The 8,483-nt window shown below is 34.4% G+C and overlaps 1 long non-coding RNA gene across 2 annotated transcripts; it reads right to left on the bottom strand.

Annotated features, from left to right (window-relative positions):
* Nucleotides 1-4,948: 4,948 nt before the first annotated feature.
* Nucleotides 4,949-8,457, bottom strand: LOC112030126 (uncharacterized). 2 transcript variants are annotated; one of them, XR_010625510.1, is made up of 4 exons: nt 8,036-8,457; nt 6,859-6,949; nt 5,849-5,913; nt 4,949-5,459 (listed from the first exon to the last, which is right to left on the bottom strand). It is a non-coding gene; the product is annotated as an uncharacterized LOC112030126 (long non-coding RNA). The 2 variants fall into 2 exon arrangements; XR_010625509.1 differs by lacking the exon at nt 8,036-8,457 and having other exon boundaries at nt 6,859-8,017.
* Nucleotides 8,458-8,483: the final 26 nt, after the last annotated feature.

The raw sequence follows: 8,483 nt of genomic DNA on the forward strand, positions 1-8,483 counted from the left end.
TACAACAAAAACCGATTGGTATATTAGTTTGATGATAAAAGCTATCATCAAAAGCGGACACCATAGAATGATACTCTCTCCAAAATTTATAAAAAATAAAAATAAAAAATAAAAAGTCAATAATACAAAATTTAGAGTTGGCTCCTCTCTCACTTCCATAATTTAGAGTTGCCACCAATCCAAAATCCCAAGGGCATTTTGGACTAGATATTATAAATTTTTTATTACCTTCAACTTTCAATAAACACTCTTATAAAAACAGCCACTTTATTGTCTCATTAAAAAAATTATTAAAAAAAAAAAAAAACCATGCAAAATTACAAATGGCTCAAAAAACAAAAAGAAGCTCTCTAACTCTAAGAGCATTAGCATCCGGGATGCAAAAAAAGTTCTATTTTGCATCTTTACACACCACTTTATCTATTTTACCAACTCGTTTTACAACTCACCCTACATCTTAGTTTCTATTTTTACATACAACTCATTAAAATAATATAAACTACACAATCAAATAATATAAAAAAATTTGTTTCTCTCTCTTCTCTTCTATCTCTCTTTCCTCTCTCTTCCTCTTTGTCTCTCTCTCTAGGAAACCCACGCAACCCACCGTCCACCAAAACTCAACCACAAACACCAATTCTTCACAGCAACCACCACTAGCACATCAAAATCAAGTAACCAATCACCACCAGTACAACAATCAAAACCAACCACCACCACCACCATAGTCAATACCCATCCCAAAATTAAACCCCATAGCAACACCAACCAAAAAAAAAAAAACCTTAACCACAACAGCCACCACCCCACAGCACACCACTACCACCAGAAAAAACCCCCCAAAATCACAGAAAGGGAGAGAGATGAGACATAGAAACCCTGTCCAGCCTACAACCCTTGCACAACCCACAACAACCACCAAACAACCCACCATCACCGAGACCCACCATCACCAAGACCCATCACAATGACCCACCACTAAAACTCAACCATCCATTCAACTCCACCACTAAAACCCAATCCAGCAACCACCAAACCGTCACCCTTGAAATCCAACCACCATTGAAACCCACCATCACCAAAATCCACCATTAGCGAAACCCACCATCACCGAGACCCACCACCAAAACCCTCCCACCAATTCAACTCCACCACCAAAACCAACCCAACAACCACCGACTCTCCACCCTTGAAACCCAACCACCACCAATTTGATCCAACCAAAAATGTGTCAGACAAGAAAAGATAGATTAAAGAGAAACAAAGAGAATAGAGAGAAGAAGGAGAAACAGAGAAGAGAGAAATAGAGACAGCATAGGGAGAGATGAGAAGAGTGAAATAGAGAAAAGAGGGAGACAGTGAAAAGTGAAGATAGAGAAAATGGAGAGTCAGATGAGAGAGTGAAGTGGGAGAGTTAATAAAATATTAGTTTTTAATTTACATCCTGTGAACAATGAGGTTGCGTATATGCAACCTTACTGTAGCAAGGGTGGAAAACATTTTGGGTTTTCAAACCTAGATGGAGAATGGTTTTAAGGGTTTAGGAGGTAAAATAGCAATTGGGGGGTTTTTACACCCTCCAATACTAGCGCTCTAAAAGCATTCACATCAGCTCTTTTATAAATGTGTAAAATACACATTTTGACCACTTTTACACATTTTGAACCAAAAAGCACTCCACATCAGTCCTTTTAAAATCATGTAAACTTGTGTAAAATTATCAACGAGCTACAGTACCCGTGTAAATTTACACGGGCATTGTAGCTCGTGTATTTAATTTTTTAATAGTTTTTTCTCTCTCCTCTCTAACTGACTCTCACCTCCTTCTCTTCCCCAACCATTACAACAACCCAGAGCGCTAAAATCAACTGAAAATTAACCCAAACAAACCCACACACAAACAAACCCAAACGGACAAACAACAAAGAGAGATCGGTGCTTATCGAAATGATCTGGGTCACCGGAGCTCGTGGGTCGACCGGTGAAGCGTGGAGCGTGGATCGGTGCTTGTGGAGCGTGGATCGACCAGTGAAGAAAGGATCTAGGTCACCATAACTCGTGGGTCTCGCTTGATCGAAGCTTGTGGGTCGGCCAGTGAAGCGTGGAGCGTGGATTAATGCTTGTGGAGAGTGGATCGGCCGGCGAAGAAAGGACCCGATGAAGAAGTGATCTGGGTTGGTAGTTTTTGAGAAAGAAGGAGAGAAGGTAGAAAAGAGAGAGAGAGAGAGAGAGAGAGAGAGAGAGAGAGAGGTGATCTGTTCAGAAAAGAGAGAGAGCGTGCGCGTATATAGTAAAAACAGTTGAGAGAAATAATAAAAAAATTGAGAAGAATTAATATTTTATTGAAATATATTGTAAAATAGATAAACTGATGTGGGTGTTTTGTAAAAGTGATAGTGTAAAATTGAAAGAGAAGGTCTTTTCATGTAAAATAGACAACAAATTTAGAAGAACTGATGTGGATGCTCTAAGCATGAAGTAGTGCTCCAAACATAACATAAACAAAATATTTGTTATACAAATTTTAATAATACAAATAGTCTCATCGCACATGCTACATACAAGCTCGAAGGGGTTTTTTTGGTTAATGTAAAAAAACTTCATTAATTTCATTCAAGGTTTATGTTTCTATTCTGTAATGTTTGTACACTTGTCAAGCCCCAATGAAACCAGAAATGTGATGAGACCTAACTCCAAAAAATGAAAACACCCAACAAAATAATGCCCTCAATTCTATTTATGTGTTTATTTTCTGTGATTGGCAAACACATAAATCTTATTGGACAAACGTATAAAACACAAATTGAGAAAATAAGAATTTTTAAAATTAAAAAATAAAAAAGCCTTGAAGCACGCGTGTAGTGTGCGATGAGGCTAATATATATTTTATTTATATACATGTATATAAAAATATACTTATATAGACTTAAGATTAATTTTTTTTGTAAGTTTATGATTAAGTTCATAAGATTTCAAATCATTATTCGCAATTTGTTCATAATAAAAATAGTCAATTTCGTAATATGTATTATATATAAAGTTTAACCCAAAAAAAAAAGGTGAATCTAATTTATATAACTTCATCAAATGAAAACCATTACGTCTATACATGCACGTAAGCCAACTTAGGTTTTTGGTATAAGAGTACTAGCATCCGGATTCTTAAAAAATTTGTCATTTTACCCTTTAAAAAGTTATTTTGCCTATTTTAACATACTATTTTACAACTTGTCCTACATATCTTTTTTTTTTCATATACAACTCATTAATAATACTAGTCTCTGAGCATGTGCTCAAAGGCTCTTATTTTCTTTTCTTTTTTTGGTAAAAGTTAATAATTTGCATGGCATTATAATTTGGAATTACTACATTTTTCAATCACAAAAATATCTAGGGTGTGATGAAAAAAATTTCACCCACAAATGCAACACTCATTACACTCCTAGGTTTTTTGTTATCGGAAAATGTAATAATCAAATTATAATGGATGCAAATTATTGACATTTACCAAAAAAAAATAGAAGAGCTTTTGAGCATGCATGTGAGGATGTGCTCAGCACTAGTAGATTTTTTGTGTATCTACTAATTTGATAATTAATTTTTTAATTTTAGAAATACTAAAATAATTAGATTTAGAATTTTATACCAAAAATCAAACTTAATACTTCTACACAATGTGTGTGTGGTATTAATTGTTTTGTCATTGGGAAAATTTTGTGGTAACTTCTTTTGAACCACATTTGAATCTCATGCTGTTCTCCATTAACATAACATAAATATTGAGTTATTTTCTACTATTTAAGTTGAACATTTTTATTTTGAACCTTCATATTTGATTTTATTTTATTTTCATTTAGCGTTATTTCTCTCCCCCATATACCCAATAAGCTTAGATGCATCTAAATGTCCACCCAATCGTAAATCAAATTAAAGTCAAATCAAAAAGAAAAGGGAAAGTAATAAAGTAAAGTTAAAGTTTGGGGTGAGGTAACCCATCTAAATCTAATGGAGCACCTGCAACACTCTAAGAAAAGCATTAACATAGAAATGTGTTAAATGTAACCCACTACAACTTTGCAAACCAAATATGAGTACATCCCCAAGGTGTATTACTATTATGATAAATAAAATAAAAAATAAAAAAAAGTCTATTAAAACGACATGAAGGTCTTTTTAAAAAATTGTATGTATCAGCAGCAAATTGAAGTCCATTATTGCTAAGCCTAACCAAAGGTTAACACGCACAAAGAAAAATATGGGAAGTGGGACAGGGTTCACTCACTCATGCATAATCTTATACAACTACTTAAACCAATAGAAATTTTTGTCCTATCAAGGGTTTAAGTATCAATTCCAAATTTGTGCACTTGCTGTAACCTTAAGTGTGCTAAACAATAGGATGATTAAAAAAAGATAAAAACAATAGTTTAAACCAAAAAAATAATTCATTCAAAAACCAATAAAAATAGATCAAAAGTACAATTGTAAGTAAAAGTTAATGTGGAATTTGAAGCTCTTTTAAAACCTTTCACGCATATTTGGTTGATTTATATGGAAGTTGGATTGTGGACCCATAATCTTGACAGTGAAACCAACAGAAGGCTTATTTTCCCTTTAGCATCACCTCTACACCTTTTGAGGCCTCAAATACTTCGAGTCCTTTGTAGCGCACACCCACATGAATCCTAACATCAAAAACTCAAAATGTACAACTAAGGTAATCACCATAAATTTGTCTAATTTAACAATAAAATCCCAAAAGCTAATTACACACCAAATACAATAATTTCCACAAATCAGAACCATTTGAGCCAAAAATGAAAACTAAAAATCATTCACATATGGAGATGAAGAAATCAGGAATGAAACAAAATTCCACCCAAGCAGAATGCAATATATTAAGAGAAGAGACAAACCAACGTTTAAGAACAAAGCTTGCAAGAGCATGTTAAAAATGGATTGAGACTCCCAAAGATTCAATAAAGAAGACCATGAACCTTTAAATAAGCCTTTATCTCAATACTTAAGTCACACTTGCAACTTTACAAACCAGTTGCTGCAAAGTGCCAATACTCACAACTTTCATCAAACACTTGCTGCCCACCAAAATGATACCTAAGTGAACACCTTGACACATTAACTTCAAGCTCCTTGAGAACAAAAAAAATATTAACCGCTGATTGCTGAAAAGAACGATACTCTTCTACCCAGTTTGAAAGGTGTACAATAACCAAATTTGAAAAGAAAAGGAATGAACACATTTAAACCAAATAGACATATACCTAAATAGGGAATATAAACATAATCACATCGGTGAAAATTTTACATGACTTTATAACTGCCGAAGGAGAAACATAATAGGACGAGAAGGCAGAATTTATTTCTCTTGCGCCCTTACTAGGTGCTCTGCTTTGCCTCCACGACTTGACAATGTTCTACCACAGAAATACCAACGTGATCTGTCATTTCACAGAACAAAAACTCTTCAGTCTCTAGAGAGAAAGGGATGGTCTAATAAGACATTAGCTTCACCAAAAGAAAGGGGAAAATATAAACAATTGTGGGTGTATATTTGCATGGAAAGAACCATTCCTATGATGCAAATGGTATGTATACATTCTGTAAATATTTCACAAATTAAAAATTATGAATGTATGCACGCCCTATGGTGTATATTGATAAAAGGAAAACATGTGTTACAACGAATTTAGAAATTTACAAATGTCCAGTTGTAAGCAGAATTATAATCACAGTCATAGTGAGCATGGTATATCTAAGACCAAAAAGATTAAAAAAAAAAAATGCAAAGAATATAGAATGAAGAGCCAAAAATTAAAGAGTAACCTACCAAACTTGTCAAGTAGGAAACTGCCAAATCCCCATCTTCTTTCTCAGGGGAGCCCCATTTTTTTGCTGCGTCATTATTAACATTATTAACAAAGCTGTTTGAAACCCAGTAACAAACAAAATTCAACATATACAAAGATTGAAAAGAGAAAGAATAATAGTAATTTTTCTTTTTTTTGTCCATGCAGTTGCTTGCCATCTTCCCTTGCAATTCCTATATGTGATCTCCTATTCTTCAATATCTACCAGAACATTACAGAGAGAGAGAGAGGATGGAGCAGAGTCTTTTTGGAGGTTTTCTATTTTGGGGTGGTTTGTGTGAGGATAGGATGCATGGAAAAGGTGGGTAAGGTGATTCTAACAAACTTGCCTAAGAGAGTGCTACAATTTTGTCAGGCATGTTTTAAGTGGGAGTTAGAGAGGTGTTTTTACCAATTTGTCATCCAGTTTTGTCCCTACTTAAATATCTATCCCAAACAAGGGAAGCCCCATAAATAATACTATAGATAAATCATTCAATAAAAGAATACATATCAACAACCAATCTCTCTCTTCTCTCTCTCAGCCTCTCTGTGTCTTTCTCTCTCCAGTACCACTGAAACCATCCCTCAAACCCAACTCCAGGAACCAAAACTTAGAGCACCACTGAAACAAACCCTCAAACCCAACCCAGCAACCGAAACTTAAAAGGCACCACCAAAATCAACTATCAAACCCAACCCCAGCAACCGCTGAAAACAACTCTCAAATCCAACCCCAGCAACCGAAACTCAAAGGCACCATTGAAACCAAGTCTAGAACCACCAATTCAAACCCAATCTCCAGCAATTAATACCACAAGCTACCATTGAACAGCCCAAACCTCAGTACCACCAAAATGATTCAACCCACAACTACTGATTCAAAGCCACAACCACCATCGATTCAACACCAATTCAAAGCCACAAGAACAATGATTCAGCACCGATTCAAAGCCACAAGAACAATGATTCAGCACCGATTCAAACTCACCTAAAAATTGTGACAAATTCCAGCAACCAATGCCGACCATCATTGTCGAGGCCACCAAGCCATCACCTTCCATCTTCAAAGATGCTGCCATCTACCAAAAAGAGAGAGAGCGACAGTGTTGAGAGCAAGTTTGTCGAGAGAGATGAGAGACTGGAGAGAGGAAATATTTTTTAATTTATTTGGGAAGACAGAAAGTAAAATATTATATTTCAATTTTGCACTAGCTACCGTAATTCCTATTTTTAACGGAAAATACCAGAATCATCAAGAAGGTACTGGATAAAGGATTCGGGAAGTTCATGGATTCAGGTTTTAATGGAAACAAACTTAAATTTTGGGTACCAGTCTTTAATCTGGCATTGGTTCACTTCTTCTTCCTTCATTTTGAATTGAACAGATGGTTGTTTCTGTACAATAAGGAGGCTATCTATTCAATTTTGCTATCTGGAACTTGAAAAACAAACAAATGATAAATAACTACGTATCATGTAGCTAATATATTGATATGAATTTATTGACCAGTACTGAAACCCACAAAGCTAGAAAAAGAAGACACATGTAGAAACTGCAATAAAATTCATATAAATAGGTACCAAATATGTTTCTTCAACAAAAAAATCACATCTTTTGACCAAGTTATTGCAGAAATCCCTGCTCAAGATGTTCTACTGAGAGAGATCCTTTGTTCAGAGTACAAATAACTGAGGTTAAATGATACAACCAATGTCATAGTTATGGAAAACCCAGAAAAAAAATATATAACTAAGAGGATCACTTCAATCTTGCAAGGAATGAGAACGTAACAAAAGAACTTGGAAATCAATCAATTGCTTACCTATTCCTCATTCATGACTACTGACATCTTGCTATTCCTCATATGGGTTATATTTAATCAATCGGAGAAACAAAATTCAAGTCTCAAGGAATATTAAGTCATTCAATAAAAAGAAAGCAACCTCTATTTTAGAACAAATCCCAAATAACCACAGAGTGAATGGTTGACATTAATACATACTCTCAAACCCAACATTCTCTTCAGAGATTGAATGGAACTTCTAGCAAAATAAAGCACTAAAAGTTGCATGCTTGCAAGATTTGGAAGTACTAAATATTAAAGAACAAGATAATAAGGAAAAAAAATTGAACATTTTCAGTAGAAATTGGGTGAGTTCTGAACCTAGAAAGTAACGCCGCAGAGAATTGTTTTAAGTGATTTCCCCAAGAAGCCATAAACACACCTTTTGGATATTATACATATGTTAAAAAAAGCTTCCAAATACATGTGAAATTTCTCAACCATAGCTCTACCAACTCTACATATTAGTTACAAATGCACCATCTTTTAGTTTATACACATACATGACACACACAACAATTAATCTTAAATTTTTTTTTTTTTCTGTTCATTTCATTGATTTATATCAAAACATAACGCATTCAGGACTTTCATCAACAGGTGGTAAGTGCGCTCGATTTCAGTACAAAAAAAATATTGGAAACCCAACCATAAAACAAAGAATTAGTTGACAAGATTATTCATATAATTTTTTTCAAATACAAATACCAAAAAAAAAAAAAAAGAGGGAAAAAAAAAATGACCTTTTTTTGGGTATAAAAATTCTTAT

This window comes from Quercus suber, unplaced genomic scaffold (genome assembly GCF_002906115.3).
Source record: "Quercus suber isolate HL8 unplaced genomic scaffold, Cork oak 2.0 scaffold_585, whole genome shotgun sequence".
Lineage (NCBI taxonomy): Eukaryota > Viridiplantae > Streptophyta > Magnoliopsida > Fagales > Fagaceae > Quercus > Quercus suber.